Source organism: Pangasianodon hypophthalmus, chromosome 20 (genome assembly GCF_027358585.1).
Source record: "Pangasianodon hypophthalmus isolate fPanHyp1 chromosome 20, fPanHyp1.pri, whole genome shotgun sequence".
Classification (NCBI taxonomy): domain Eukaryota; kingdom Metazoa; phylum Chordata; class Actinopteri; order Siluriformes; family Pangasiidae; genus Pangasianodon; species Pangasianodon hypophthalmus.
The window spans coordinates 12,786,700-12,803,261 of NC_069729.1; the positions used below are offsets into that span (position 1 = coordinate 12,786,700).

The window sequence follows — 16,562 nt, forward strand, 5'->3', positions numbered from 1 at the left end:
CTTCACAGCACTTCATCCTTCAGTGTAGGCAGAATTCGTTGAGTATGTGAGTACACTCAGTCCTGGTTGGAAGACAGGATAAGAACTGTCTTCCTTATTTTGGATGAATTTGTAGCAGCATTGCGTGAAACATTCATGGTCTCATCAAGAGACACTGCCAGTGAAAATAAAATGCCACCCAATGAAGATCTGGTGTAGGTATATATTCCAGCTAACAGTTTTCAGGTACGCAGTGGGTAGCGTTTCTGATCCTCAGCTTGCGTTACTGTGTGGAGTTTCACATGTTCTCCCAGTGTCTGGATGGGTTTCCTCCAGATTCTCCAGTTTCCTCCCACTTCCCAAGAACATGCTGGTAGGTAGATTGGTGACTGTAAATTACCCCTAGGTATGAATACTTAGGTATGTGTGCATGGTGTCCCAGGGTGTATTCTTACCTTGTGTCCAGTGTTACCAGCATAGGCTCCAGATCCACCAGGATACAATGCTTACTGAAGATGAATTAAGTTTAAGCTAGCAGATTGCTTTCTGGACACTACAGTGCCATGGTGACTTGTCCATAGGGGCAGGTCAGGCAGAGCTCCACCATTTATATCAGCCATTCAACAAATGTTAATCTTCATAAAGTCCTCTTTTGCATCTCCACACATTTTAAATTACACTGAAACATTAATTACCTCTGTTGAGTGACAAAAAAAATTTATTTGCCAGATATAAACTGATGTTCCTTTGATTTGCTGACCTTTCTAGATGTGTAAATGTGGGGCAGTGCGCTCACTGTCCCACTTAGCTTCCATAGTTATTATTGCACCTAGTGGTCAAAAATGGGAACTGCAGCAAGCACCAATAGAGGTCCACTGGGGCAGGAATCACTCTGCCCCATGCTTGCTCTTTGAACATTTTCAGTGGAGGAGAAGCAGCGGACAGGACAGTCAATGGGGTTGCCAGATTGGGTTTAAATTTACTCTGGCTCTTTACTAAGGTGATGTTTTTTTTTTTATAGCTGATAATCAGAATTAAATATAATACAATTCCACAAAAAGTTTAAGTGCATACAGTGTGTCTAAACGTGTCTCACTTTTCCACTGGTTGAATATTTGGTGCTAGCTTCGGGTCTTTTATTTGGTTTTTGAGATGTAGTTGGGCAGGAATCCCTGGTTAATGACATTAGCTCTTCTGTGTGCGTCTTACTGGCAGTGGAAAACATGGCTTGAACACAGTTGTACAAAGGTACATGTAAAAAAAAAACATTCGAAAGATGCTAGACTTTATGCTGGATGGCTGTATGTTGTTGGCTTTCAACTACCTAGGTTACTCAAACAATTGGCAAGGTCTAAGCCTATAGCATATGTCAAGCATGATAGCCACTCGATTTAATTTTGTTTGAGGCTATGTTGTTATTGATGTCGTCCTGCCCCGCCAAAATCTGTGGTCACGAGCTGGTGCTGCTCCAGTGTCCTGACATGTTTATGTAACATTTCTATATGTTCACACAATGTTGCTGCGACATTTTAATACATTCAGATTATTAACGCAAACATTTCCACAATGTTAATTTACTGCATTCTGATAACATTCTCTGTTAGTTCACATGTAGTCATTTGCATAACTCTGTAAATGGCGATATGGGAATTTTATATAAGCACACGCCTAATAATAATTCCCCTTTTTTCTTGCCAGAAATAAACATATAGTAGAGCCTTCCTAGAAGTGGTGTTAACTAGATTCTCATTTAATCCAGTGTAGGTTTGCTCTCATGTGCTTTTGTCCATTACAGTTAGGTGAGTTTGCTGATTTGATGACCATTCATGATCTGGTTTATTAAAAGATGCATTAAAGAAGGAAATAACCAGCATGTAAAAGTTGTTCTGCAATGGTGACTGAATGGATCCAGCATTTCTGTATTTGTAAAAAAAAAATAGTGTGCTATTATTTAGAATTATTACCTGCCTCGCCCTCTGCCTATCAGTTGCAGTGAAGAAAGCATGGCCTCCCACTTCTCATTTTTTCACATTGAATCATATCCTTGATGCACTGAATCTCTGATCATGTGTCAAAATGCACATCAAATCATCTCAGAAGGACAGATGCACATTCCTAATGCATCTTCACTGAACAACCTGGAATTGATGCTTATTTCATGCTTTACCTTGTCTGAGTTTTAAATTTGAACCCTTTTTCCCTGAGATACTTTTCCAGCTGCGGCATTTTTTTTCCTCACAGTTTTTTCATATTGCTCCAAACCCTGTCATTACACTCCTCTCTGGATCTCTACTGATGGATGGAATATCCAAACCAATCGCTTAATTAAATACCCACACACACTCTTGCGTAATTGCTGTAATGGCCGTTCTCTCACTGTGAGAGTCTATTCTTAGTCACTGAATGTCAAATGAATGGCAAGGTACAAATCAGTTTGACAGGAACCTCGTCGGGACCATCAGCAGGTGTGCCATACAACAACGGCCAGCAAACTGGAGGCAGTTATTTCATGCACGACTGAGGTGTTAAATTTAAGGAGATTATGCCAATCAAGCAAGGGCCACACTGCTACGGTTCAGTTACATTTTTTCTTTTAGTGAAGACACTCCTGTTTTTTTTATGTAAGTGGAGAATATTTTAGTTACCAATGAGCAGATCTCTGAGTACACTAGTGCAGAATGATGTGGTTTTTTTTTTTCTTGCACAGTCTGGCCTACTTACAGCATAACCCTGCATGATGCATAGAGAAAATCCTGATTTTTATTTCAGTCAGAATGGCAGCACTTTTATGGATCTCTCTGGTGAACAGGATTGTCAGCGAAGAACACTCCTTTAAATTTGTCCAAAACAAAGTCACTTGTCCATATGCTGCGGTCCAATTGGGGCAGCCTTTATCTCCGGAGCACAGACGCTGCCCTAAAATGCCATCTCCCTAAAGAGGCTCCTTCTGAATGGACCACAATATTGTATGATGTGTTCTATACTATATGTTAAATATCACAGTATCACAGTCATCCCTCGAATAAAGCAATGCACTGTAGCTAACACTGACCCCAGCATGGAAAGAATACACTTTCTATACTTTTTTGAGTCCCCCATGATTTACACTAGTGTGTGTCTGTGTGTGCGCATGTGTGGTTGTGTGTTTGTGCATGTGTATATCTGCTGCCTAGCACTCAGTCTGTGCTTGACTAAGTGACTCTCATGGGGATCGTTTGATTTGGCCTAATTAAATGGAACATCTGAGGAGCGATATTGATGTAGCAGGTGGTTTGACTCCGTTGTAATGACTTGTTCCGGAGGCAGCTGGTACCGAGCACCATAACACCTGATGAATAGTTAAAGTGAGAGACGAGTGTGTGTCATCAAGGAAACGCCACCCGCCGTCAGTCTTGTGAAAGATTAACTCCTTCTTTTATGTCCGGGTCAATGTGAGACACTACTCAGACATTTACAGAAAGTGAAACAAATGACTGAATTTTGTTAGCTTTTTGAAAAAAATAAACTGCAGAGATAATGTTCACCGTATTTTAGACTTCAGCATATCAATAGACTATAAGGGTTTCCTCTAAAGGGACAAAAACAACACTCTTAAATGTTTTATATGGAATCCTGCAACAGAAGGTTTCCCTTTTCAGAGAGAGTTCCATGTAAAAACACACTTTAGAAAGCTAAGAACCCCAAACCCAAAGAACCCCAAAGGAACCCATTTTTAAGGGTGTAACAAATTACCTGTCCTATTCCTCCTTCTCTGATTTCCATTTCCACCTGCCATGCAGAGGATGAGCATGAGACGAGCTATGGGACTCCATTTCCATCAGTAAAGCTGATAACCCTAATAGCATGTAAATAAATAAATCGCTTTCCCATAAGCTCTAAAGTGAAAACCAGGATATTACTAACTAATGGACAAAACACAAAAGCACACAGATATGTCCTGAGAGCGCCATCAGCACCTCTATTTTGGAAGATTAGCCTACTTCGACCTTTGGGCCTTCACTTTAAGACTTTGTGTTTTTTTCCGTCTCGGTAACCAATAGCTTTTAATTTGAGCTGTAATCACTCCAGCGGCCTGCAGAGACTTCATTTCAAAGGCACCAGGAGTCCTCCAGCTATGTAGTTAGCTAATGGTGTGTTACAGTGGAGGGCAGTGGGCGTGAGAGGGTTGTGTTTCACAGTAAATTGTGTTTGGGGCTCTCAGAAGGGGGCAGCATGAGCGCACAGCTGAACACAGCTTATTGTGGAAGGAGTTTTGGTTTCTCTCAGCATTTGCCATCTGATTTGTGTGTCCTGTTTCTTTCTGATTTGCTCTCAGAAGGCTAATAGGTAAGAAATGTACTTCCATACTTCTGGTCTGCTTCAGATTGTCTTAGTCAAATGATATTTTTTAAACCTTTCATTATTAAAACCATGGGCTTTGCTTGGAACTAGACTGTACCCAATTCTAGTATGCACATACTGCACTTTCTGATATTATAAGTAGCTGCACATGCATTCACTTGGCTGGGTCTTTCTCTTTAGGGTCTTGCTCAAGGGCTCTACAGTGCTGGGCCTGGGATTTAAACTTACAACCTTCTGGTCACTAGTAGTACGTGGTACGACTGCGCAGATTCACCATAGTGTGTATCAAGCAGAAGTTTGGAAATGGATGGAAAAATGTAATAATGTAATATGAGTGTTCTGTTACTAGGAGATCTTATCAAGTTAGTGTCCCGTGGAGCTGTGAATGTTGAATTAAAAGGTGAAAACAGCTCAGCTGAAATGACTCTAATTTCTGAAATGGTATCCAAAGGTGCAGTATTAGAGCATTGTTAGTAATACTGTAAGACTGAATTGTATGGATATTTTGGATGGGCCTGTCACAACGAGTATCCTGTAGTCTCCTCTGAAAGTATTGGAACGGCAAGGCCAATTCTTTCGATTTTACTATGCACTGAAGCAATCTGGGTTTGAGATCAATAAATGAATGCGAGATGACAGATTAGAATTTCAGCTTTCATTTCCTGTTATATACACCTAGATGTGTTAAAATACTTAGAACATGGCACCTTTGGTGGCAGACCACCCAATTTTTAGGTGAGTAAAGCAGATAGTCGTCAAGTAAATAACATTTAATATCTACTTGCATATCCCTTGCATGCAATAACTGCATCAAGCTGGCGATCCACTGACATCATCAAACTGTTGCATTCTTCTTTCGTGAATATATTTTCCAGAATTGTACCACAGCTTCTTTCAGTTGTTGTTTGTTTTGGGGGGTTTCTCCCTTCAGTCTCCTCTTCAGGAGGCGAAATGCCTGGTCAGTTGGGTTAAGGTCTGGTGATTGACTTGGCCAGTCTTTGGGTCATTGTCTTGCTGTATGACACAGTTCCTCCCAATTAGCTTGGATGCATTTTCCTGTAAATTGGCAGTCAGAATGTTTCTGTAGACTTCAGAATTCATTCTGCTGCCACCATCATGAGTTACATCATTGATAAAGAATAGTGAGCCCATTCTAGAAGCAGCCATACAAGTCCAAGCCTTGACACTACCTCCACCATGACTGACCGATGAGCTCGTATGTTTTGGATCATATTTTGGAGCATATCCTTTATTTCTCCACACTTTGGCCTTTCCATCACTTTGGTAGAGGTTAATCTTGGTTCCAGAACTTTTGTGGATCACCTCTTTGGTTGTTAGTGGTTTCTTTCTTTATCAGGACATTCCAAATTGTTGTATTGGTTATGCCAGATGCTTGTTCAATGGCTCCAATTTTCCCTCTTTTCCCAGCTTCAAAATGGTTCGCTTTTCACCCATAGACACCCCTCAGATGTCTTCAGTGTAAAACAAAAGAATTGGCCTTGCAGTTACAATACTTTCGGAGTGGATTATATAAAATCACAAATTATCAGCACATTCATTATAAACATTCCACGATAGTATATTTTCACATAAATATATTTGGTTGGTCAAGTAGAGCTCTATTGATAATCCTATATTGACTCATCAGTATAATGGAATTGCAGCACATCGTATTTTAATCTTTTTTAAGCTTAGCTCTATGAACTATTTAATTTCTTTTGGCTTTTAACACAATAATAGTGAAGTTTTTAATTCATTTATTATGTACCATAGTTACCATAATACCAAATATTTTATACACAGAATTTATATATATTTATATGTTTACATATCTGAGTTATTATTTGGGTCATTGAATTCAATTTTTTTCTAAAATCTAAAAGCCATTTAATTTACTTACATGTTCAGTGTCAGCAAAAGAGTGCTCTTTATAAAGTACTTGTGCAAGGTAATAATGATCAGACTTCTATTATGCTTGTTTTTTGAAAATGGCATAAAATCAATTAAACCGTTTCCGTTTTTTTGTGTGACTTTTGTCATCCATAATTTAATAACTGTAACAGAAACAGGCCTAACATTTTAATCTATTTCTTCACCTTTAGTTACATAATTAGTGCTGTTTGTATGAAAAGGATAAATTAAGCAAGCGCACATTTTGATAAAATTGGAAACTTAGAAGCAAGAGATCTTTTTTTTTTTTGAACCATAATTCAAATTTCTCGGTGAACAAGGAGACAAAAATCGTGATTCTCTTTTGGACATGGGCAATCCAGAATTCTCTTTTTCTGCTGTGAAACAAAACCTCGCAGACGTAATTGTTTTTACTATAAGAGCTGTGAGAACACACACGCACGTATTGAATCAATTTGCAGGCTAAAAATAGTGAGCTGCTCGCATGCTGCATGGCTTTCATTATGAGATGCAAGGTCATTTTACAAATATGACGTATGACCATTCATTTGTGCCTCACACATTAAATCAATGGTATTGGGTTTCCATTGGCTGGTTTTACACACACAGTGTGTGTGTTTGTGGTTTTAGGTTGGTCTTTCAGTATCAAGTATGCTTGACTGTCCTGAACTGTATGCTTTATATATATATATATATATATATATATATATAACATATATTGTACCAGAAAAACAGTATGCATGCTTGTACCGTGCATGAACTGCTTCTAAAAAACAGCGTACATTTTTTTTTTTTTTTTTTTACAAAAACAATTATGCATACGCTTTATAAACTAGTATGCATATTTTATTCTGTGAACACACTAATATGCATACTTTATACTGTACTACTTACTGTACTCCAAACTAGTATTCATATTCGTATTGTTTTTAGTGTACTCAGAACTAGTATGCATGCTGTGAGGGTTTAATTCCAATTGCGAAGGGCTAAGGGTTTGCTCAGAGACACATCTGATTCTCATCTGACACATCTGTACTAACTCACCAGTTAGTTATCAGAGTGTTAGTACGGCTAGATATCTACTCTCCAAGACTAGAATTGTAATTTCTTGCAGCCGTGAAACTCTTTAACTGTAAAATAAATTCCGTGGACACCTTTAGCACAGATTTATTCTACGATCGTAATCCAACTATTCAAATTTTAGGCTCATCGTTTAAATGTGTGCAATAATATTTTGGTTATTCACTGCAGCCATAGAGCTTGTTATTCTGGAACTTTCCACTCAGAGAACATATTTGGTGAAGGTTGACAGAATATGAGATTTGGATTAAACCCATGTAATTCACATGACCTGTCAGACTGGCTAATAACTACAAGAACTCAATAATGAATGTAATAATTTTGGTTAGAGTGGATTGAGATTTTCATCAGTGTAAAAAAATAATAATAAAATCACAGACCTGGCTATGCGTCATGGACCCACGCAGGTCCTTGGACCCCAGGTTGAGAACCAGTGCTTTAACCGATATACATGCTTTCTACTTTGTACTATATATGCTGTATATCCTGAAGTTATATATATGCCTCCTAGTGTACTTCAGAATTAGTATGCATGCTTTATATTGTATTCTGAATCATTATGCATTATTTATACTGTACCTAGAACCAATTTAGGGCTCTGAGAGTTCAAGAATGAAAAAAAAAGAACCAGTATTAACTTTAAATATAGCAGCCTTAAGGTTCTTAGTGTTAATATAAAACACATGTTAATAAGTGTGTCTTTTTCTGCATGGACATTCAGCAGCAAGAGATTTTAATTAAACCGTGGAGGAATGTAGAGGAATGTAGAGGAATGCTCTACTTAAATATATTTGCTCACTTAATTTTTAATCTATTACTCTATATATTCTTGTAGAGTAAATGTAGCTGAACCCACAGCTATAAGTTCATAACTGTTAACGATGCATGTGATTTTGGTACAATTTAATGTTAGTTTGATGTTTAGAATTACAAAATTTCTATAATAGTTTATTATTCTTTTGACCTCACTTTCCTCTCTACAGTAAATTTTTATCATGCATTGGGAATAATAGTGAAATTTAAATAGGTATACACTATACATTATACATAATATATGACATGTATAATGCATATATACATGATAACATTTTGTTATACTGGTATAGAAAATGATCTTAGCAGTTGCTGTGAATGCTTTGATATGCTGCAAAATCGGGTAGACTACTACTGAAAGAGGAAATTTCCAGAATATAGTGTTTCTACATTGTTCTGATATACTATGAAAAGCTAAAAGCTATGATTTTAACAAGTGGGCTTTAAAGTTGTATCTCTGTGTGAATAACTGAGTCCTCACACAGCCTCTGCAGTGTTCTATGGGACTTTTGAATATATATGTAAGGACTTATTTGGTTGATTTGCATACTGTGAAATAATCAGACTGTTCCACCCTTAAACCCATTTACTCCTGTGAGAGGGATAAACAGCACTGTGTCCTGCTCAGCATGGGGGGTTTGGGTTTTTGTGCTGGCTGAAGTGACAGCCGATCTGTTTGTCATGGGGTTCACATCATGTAATTTTGAATCACTGTGTGCGTTTCTGTGAAAGCATGAAGCCGCTGTAGACACGTTTCTGCAGCTCTGAGTTTGATCAAACTACTGTGTGTGTTTATGCTCTGCATTGTTCTATGTTCTCCATAGATGCTGAATGGAAATATACCCTTTATTTAAGCCCTAATTTGTGCTATTTTATTAGTAAAAATAAATATAATGATACATATGATGCATTCTGATGTAGCTAGTGAGCCACGTTGAGAAGTGAGTGCATGATAAAGATACTGTATTTAATATGGGATCTGTTCATATGTCTCAGCGTAGTGTTAAGCGAGATTTTTCCGAAAATATATTTCTGAAAAACTAAACTAAAATATAAGTATCAGTTTGGAGTAAATACCAGAATGTCTCTATTTTAGGCATGTGCTAACAAATTTTAGGTAAAATGGATATTCATAAGGCTAAAAAATAACTAACGTTAAAAACCTACAGTACAGAGACATTTCTAAAGGCTTATTTCAGTATGTCCAGCTGCCATAAAGACTCCTTTTGTCAGTTTTGACATAACACCTGAATCAAAAGAAACATTTTGCTGATATAAGGTTGTTACCACACTGTCCAGGGTAGAACATCATGACTGTGTAGCTCTCAGTGTACCTCTGGTGATGTACTGGTAATAATATCAATCATTATAATATCAAATAATATCATATAAACCTGCTGTATATTAGTGGCTGAGATCTTTACTCCCTGAAGACCTAAGATCGTATTTTGCTCAGTCTGGTGGCAGAATCACTGAGATCTGTTCAGACTTTAAATCCTCAGTTATTATTCTTTTAGAGACCAGAACATTGCAGGTGAGTGATATGACTATATGGTGTCAATATTGGGCTAAATTACGTTGGTAGTATCATGAATACTGTTATATCTCTGACCAGCTCCATTGGTAATCACAGTAACAAGAAACTATTATTATTAGTATTAAATTTTTTTATGCTCTTTGTGGATGCTGAATAAAAATATGAAAGAGTCACGTATGGCAAAACTTACTTTATGTTAGTGGCTAAGAAAAGACTGTTCTGTTAGTCATTATGATGTCATTACCGTAAAAACCTAAAGCGACATTGAAGTTACTTTACTTAAGAAAAGATGTACATAACTCTGTAATTAATGTCATGGCATTGTCATAAGTATTCATAAAAAAAAAGCAAAATTATGAATGTTTTAGGAACAGAGGAAATATACATAACTCTGTTGTTAAAGTGTAATAACTGTCATTATTATCTCCTTAACTGTGTAGCAGTGTTATAAAGCATCATGACAGAACCTTACCTACACAGAAGTCTGTGTAATATGACTCGGGTGTTATACCACCTTAACATGAAAACTGATGAAAGAAGGTTTTAATAAAGCTGATGCGTGTTGGAACAGGTCTTTATGACTGTTTGTGTAGGTTTGTCAGTTGTAGGGCTTGTGTAGGAGTCATGTAGCCTTATGGACACTGGCCTTAAGTGCAACCAAAATGTTCATATCATGATTATTGATTATGATTATGATTCCGATATAACGTTATTGTTATTATCTTGATATTGCAGTGACTGCTCAGGCGAACCGTTATTATGAGACGCATATGTTGCTGCCTTCAGATTTGTACAGAATAAGGAGACATTGCTTTAGGTGCTTTCAGAATGGTGCAATCTTATCTTGGGAATTTCTGTCATAACCGAAAGCATTTTTTCCATAGGGGCTACAAGGCTCATGAAACAAACAATTAATGCATATCTATAACCACTATTTAGCATATATCCCTGAAATGGCCGTGAGCAGCAGTACAGTAACAAATACCTCTGAGAAAGTCTTAAGTCTCCTATTTGCTGGTTTTAGACTGTAAAGCACAGTTTGCTAATAATACACACAGTGGGTGGGCAGACTATTTAAAGGTGGCTTGGCCTGTGGAAGATGGCCAGCTCCAAACCAGAGGCCATGGGAAGTGCACTTTTCCAGCTGCCTTCACATGTTTACTCCCTGAAGACCTAAGATTGTAGGCTGCTGAGTCTGGAGGTAGAACCACTGAGGTCTGTCCAGGCTTTAAATCTACAGTTATTATCCTTTTAGAGACCAGAACGTTGTAGGTGATGTGGATCTCCTCAGTAGAGCTGAACGATATGGCTATATGGTGTCAGTATTGTGATACATTACTTTGGTAGAATTGTCTTTACTTTTTTACCATTGGTAAACACAGTAGCAAGAAACTGCTTGGTTTAAAAATCTATATTTGTACAAAACTGTATGTTCTCCACTGATGCTGAATGGAAATATACTTTATTCCTGTGAGAGGGATAAACAGCGCTGTGTCCTGCTTAGTGCGGGGGTTTGGGTTTTGTGCTGGCTGAAGTGACAGCCGATCAATTTGTTCACATCATGTTATTTTGAATCACTGTGTGCATTTCTGCAAAAGCTTGAAGCCGCAATTACATTTCTGTAGACACGTCTCTGCAGCTCTGAGTTTGATCAGACTACTGTGCGTGTTTATGCTCTGCATTGTTCTATGTTCTCTATAGATGCTGAATGGAAATATACCATATTTAAGCCATATTTTTTTGCTATTTTATTAGTAAAACTAAATATAATGATACATATGATGCATTCTGATGTAACTAGTGAGCCACGTTGAGAAGTGAATGCATGATACGCTTGCCATTCAAATGCTTGACGTTATGAGCACACTGTTGCTAAGCAACTGGAAAATATGGACACCAGGCAGAAACTAGCTAATTATTAAGGATAACAATTTAGCTACCACATAGCTGTTATATTGTTTGTAATGGAGAATGTGAAGACGTAGAGATTGGACCTCATAGAAAATATCAACATTTTCGAGAAATGTTAGCAAATTAATAAGAAACGACTGTATGACTAAATTTACACAAATTTACATTTGACATCGGCTACAAACTGAGCCTCCATGGGTTCCTCTATATTGAGAAATGACAAAAAAACTTGTGAACTCAGAGTCATTGAAAAACAAGGCTTATTGTAGAATATCACAAGAGTGCACAAGAGTTACAGTGGATATAAAAAGTCTACATACTCCTGTTAAAATGGCAGGTTTTTGGCAAGTAAAAAAATGAAACTAAGATAAATGTCAGGACTTGTCAGAACATGTCAGAACTTTTTCCACCCTCAATGTGAAATTACAACATATAAAACTTAAGTGAAAAAACAGTCCGAAACATTTTAGGGAAAAATAGGGAAAAAAATTACAATATCCTGGTTGCATAAGTGTGTGCACCCTTTCATAATTGGGGGTGTGGGGATCACGTTCAATCTCATGTTCAAAAGTGACTATCATACAGCTGCCATCAATGAAATTATTCTGAGTAACCCCAAATAAAGACCAGCTGTTTCTGTAGGATTTTCTTCACATCGTCTTGGTTTCATCTGACTGCTGAAGCCATTGTTTGCAAAGAGCTTACAAAGCCTGTATGGTGTCTCACTTGTTCGCAAGATATCAACCAGGTGAGGGGCATAATAATAGGATTTCCAATAAATTAGACATACCGTGGAACACTGAGAAGTCCATCATCAACAAGTGGAGAAAATGGAGCACTACAGTGACATTAACAAGAACAGGACATCCCTCTAAAATGTACAAAAGGACAAGACAAAAACTTACCAGGGAGGCTGCCAAGAGACCAACAGCATCATTAAAGGAGCTGCAGGAATATCTGACAAGTACTGATTACTCTCTGCATGTGACAACAATCTCTTATTCTTCACATGTCTGGGCTATGGGGAAGGTTGGCTAGATGGAAGCCCTTTCTCACAAAAAAACATCCAAGCCCAACTAAATCACCCCAAACCATATGGCAAAATGTGGTCTAATGAGAACAATTCCAAAAGGTATAATAATTCCATAATTCCAAAAGATATGTTTGGCACATAAAAAACACATCACCAAAAGAACACCATGCCCAAGGGGAAGCTGGTGGTGGCAGCATCATGCTTTAGGGCTGCTTTTCTTCAGCCAGAACTGGGGCTTTTATCAAGGGGGAGGGAATCATCTAGAATGTTTTTGCAAGAAAAAATGGAAAAATATTGCAAAGTCATGATTTGACATGCTGATAGACTCTTACCCAAAAAGACTTCACAAAAGAGTGGTGGAATAAAATCAAAAGGTGCTTCAACAAAGTATTAGTTTAGGGGTGTGCATACTTCTGCAACTAGGTTCTTGTAAGTTGTTTTATTTTTCTTTTTTCCCTAAAATAGTTTCTGATCATTTTTTTCCACTTTATTTGTATACTTTGCAATTTCACATTAAAGGTGGGAAAAGTTCTGGCATGATTTATCTCAGTTTGATTTCCTGCCATTTTAACAGGGGTGTGTAGACTTTTTATATCTGTTGTATATGCTAACGTATTGCTAGGTGAAATTATTGCTGGCTTATGTTCACTAACCTGGCAACATCCACAATATCACAATATAATTGTCATAAAAAGTCTTTTGGAACAGGAGGTTCAGCAATTCTTTGACAACAAAATTCTGCTTGTCCCATAAATCCCAAGGAAAAGGTCATTCATAAATACTCAAAACCCTTCCATATGACAGGCATCCATCCTTTAGTGCTTCTCCAAAACGGATATATGGGATTAGTTTCTGACTAGCGCTGCGCCTCCGCAAATCCACTCGATAGTTTACGGCATAATGACTTTCAAGACGCAGATTATGCGGGATTTTCTGAGGATAATACAAAGAGCTGTGTTGGCTGGTGCGAGAACAGAAACCTCAGATGAGACAAAGGCTAAGACTGAGAGAGAGAGAGAGAGAGAGGGAGAGAGAGAGAGAGAGAGAGGGAGAAGAGATACAGTGACCATGCAGTCACCTGCTGATGGACCTCATGCAGCTGTTCTCTCTCTCCCTGACCTTACACGATCTGAGCTTTTAGATCTGCACTGCCATTTTTACCCAGAATGCCGTGGCCAGCCTCGGGCCTCCCCAGCACGCTTTTCTCATCACAGATGCACTGTGTGCATGGAAAAGCGCCGAGCTCCACTGTTGCTACGCTATTTTTAGTCTCCTACAACCACAGGATGTTCATGTAATCGGTGCCATGGGCCTGAGATGCTGCAGAGTAAGTGCTTTACTTTCTCTATTCTCACTGGGTTCATTTGATTTTGTAGGATTTGAACTGTTGGACGTGAGATTTTTGTCAAGCAGTTGCTTGTTTATGGTTCCGGGTGTTGCATGTTAATTTACAGATGCATATAGCTTTAGAATGGAGCTGAATGAAACGCTAAATTTATTTAGATTTAGGGTTACATTCCTTGTGTCACGCTAGATATGATCAAAAAAGCTTTTTATTTTCTCAGAGAACAACTAGTTTGCTTAACCTCGAACGTGTTATCCAGGATTGTGATAAATGTCAGGTGAAGATTGGGGTACAAAAAATGTAATATTGACACAATATATTACAATCTGTTAGAGGTGTGAAATATTTCATATTTTAATTACATCTCCATCTACTGTACAGCTTCCTCGAATAAATAAACATAGGATTGCCTGTGTATTAAAGAACGACCCATTGTAGTTTTTATCCATTTAATGTCGTTGAACATCCACGAAATCTGTTCGTTCCTGTTATCACTTACATTATAACAGCTGGAAGCAGTCGTTCCTTCACCAGCCTCTGTTTTTTTTCTCTTTTTTTTCCTCTCGTTTGAAGTTGAGAAGACAAACAGTGCAGCAGATTTAGGTTCACATTCCTTGTGTCTCAATAGATGTTATCAAAACTCTTTTTTCCTTTTCTTTCAGAACAAAAAAAAGTGATCGTAAGCAATGATAAATTGTCACGTATAGATTATGGTACGAAATTGTAATATCAACACAATATATTCCAATCTGCTAGCGAAATTAATCATATTGTAATTACATCACACTCTTGTCTTCTTCAATTAAATGAATATAGGATTGCATGTATGATGTGAAAGAAAAGGCTTTTAATTTAAAATCAAATGATTTTTTTCCCTACACTGTTGTGATAAATAATCATGTTTTTAATATAGAGTAAAATAAAATGGATTATTATAGCATTATCCTGCAGCCCTGTACTGTTGGGAAGAAGATTTAATTGCGTACACTGTGCATCTTCGGGATATTATAATTTTTAAATTAATTCTGCCGCAGTGGTAGTTCATGCAGTTTTTCTATATTCATCTTCATAACAAATCTTTTGTCCCTTGCCTTTGACATGATGGAATGATGTACAGGAATAGGGATAGTGCAGTGCTTTTTTTTTGCTTAAAAATCAATAAAGTGTCTGGATGCATATACAGTCTGTTTGGTTTCGTAATGCCAGATATAACTAGCACTTTGTGTGTGTGTGTGTGTGTTTGTGTATGTGTTTGTGTGTGTGTAAGAGAGAGAAATGACCCAGATTTGAACGTTAGGTAGAAGCTTAACCCACAGCTATAATGCTGCACGTCTGTGAGATTTGTCTGGACGTTCTCTCGGGACCTGAGCTTCCGCAGCCTGCAGAAAAATGAAATATGTGTAGAGACAGTATTTTGATTTCGTTTCTGTTTTTACTCTTTGCTGTGGAAGTGCATGGGAGTTTCTTATGCCCTGAAATGGAAACTTAAGCATTTACATAAGGCCTGCAATGCACAAAAAATTGAAGACACGACTGCAAACACTTAGGAAAACTTGGCTTCAGTGTCATAAATATGTATTAGGAGCATTTACATAACATTCCACATAAATGATTTAGTTGGTTTATGAGGAAAAGGTGCTAGTGATTAAGTGAGAGGCAGGTTTTGGGTTCTTAAAGGCAGCAAAACATTTTTCTTTATCGATTTATAAATTACATGTCAAGGCAGTTTCCCAAAAAAATGCCACCTGGCAGAAAAAATGAAATGAAATGAAATGAAATGAAGAATGCCTCCGATCCTACATGCTTCACGCCCTTCCCATGGTAAATCTCTGTTGCATGGCATACGTTTGCATATTGGAACATAATTGGCCCTTATATTTTAAGACGCAATAAGACTTATTACTGATCAAAGTAATAATAATAATTTCCTATGGTCAGGTTCAGTTTCCTGATGACATTTTCAGCTCCCAGTTTCTTAAAACTGCAGAAAAAAACACTGCAAGTGACAGTTTTTTTTTTTTTTTTTTTTGAATTTTAGCAAGTCAGGCTGTTTAAAATAATTCCTTGGGGAAAGAAAGTTGAAGATGACTTTAAATACCTCAGCAGGATTGGATGTGTTTTTCTGTTTGAATATTTATTGATTTAGTTATTTGTTTTGTCGGCACTACAAGATGCTTTTATGATTTACCAGCGTAGATGATGTTAGACAAAATGCTTGTATGCTGAAATTAATTCATAAGTCATAAGCAAATTAATGATTTTTAAAATATGGTGGTTTACTTAATAAAGAGGTAAAAATGAAACAATAAAAAAAACAATATTTTCCACTAATTAACTGCAACAGGGCAGGCTAGGACCAACCTTTTGAAAAAGTTCTTTTTAAAAATAATAATAAATTTTAATAATTTCCTAAGAATTTCTCTAATCAAAAAAAAGTAATAATCCCAGTGCTCCTCAGTGTTAAGACAGTTCATGCTGTCCTGTCTGAAAGCATTTGAAGCTGTGCTTCAGATGCACTGAGAACTGTTGTATTAGGTTGAATTATTTTTATATTATTTTAATTGCTTAGTTTGGGGGATAAATATATTAGAACTTCTTAATATAGCTGAGTA

The 16,562-nt window shown here is 37.2% G+C and overlaps 1 protein-coding gene across 13 annotated transcripts in view; it reads left to right on the top strand.

Moving 5' to 3' along the window:
• Positions 1–16,562, top strand: part of atp2b2 (ATPase plasma membrane Ca2+ transporting 2) — a 169,501-nt gene that overhangs the window by 15,040 nt on the left and 137,899 nt on the right. Inside the window, exon 1 of one of the 13 annotated variants that reach the window (XM_053226919.1) lies at positions 13,665–13,932. The exons of the other annotated variants lie outside the window; for them this stretch is intronic. The gene's annotated coding sequence lies outside the window, so the exon portion shown is untranslated. Of the gene's footprint in view, positions 1–13,664; positions 13,933–16,562 lie in introns of those variants that run through there. 13 annotated transcript variants of the gene reach the window in all.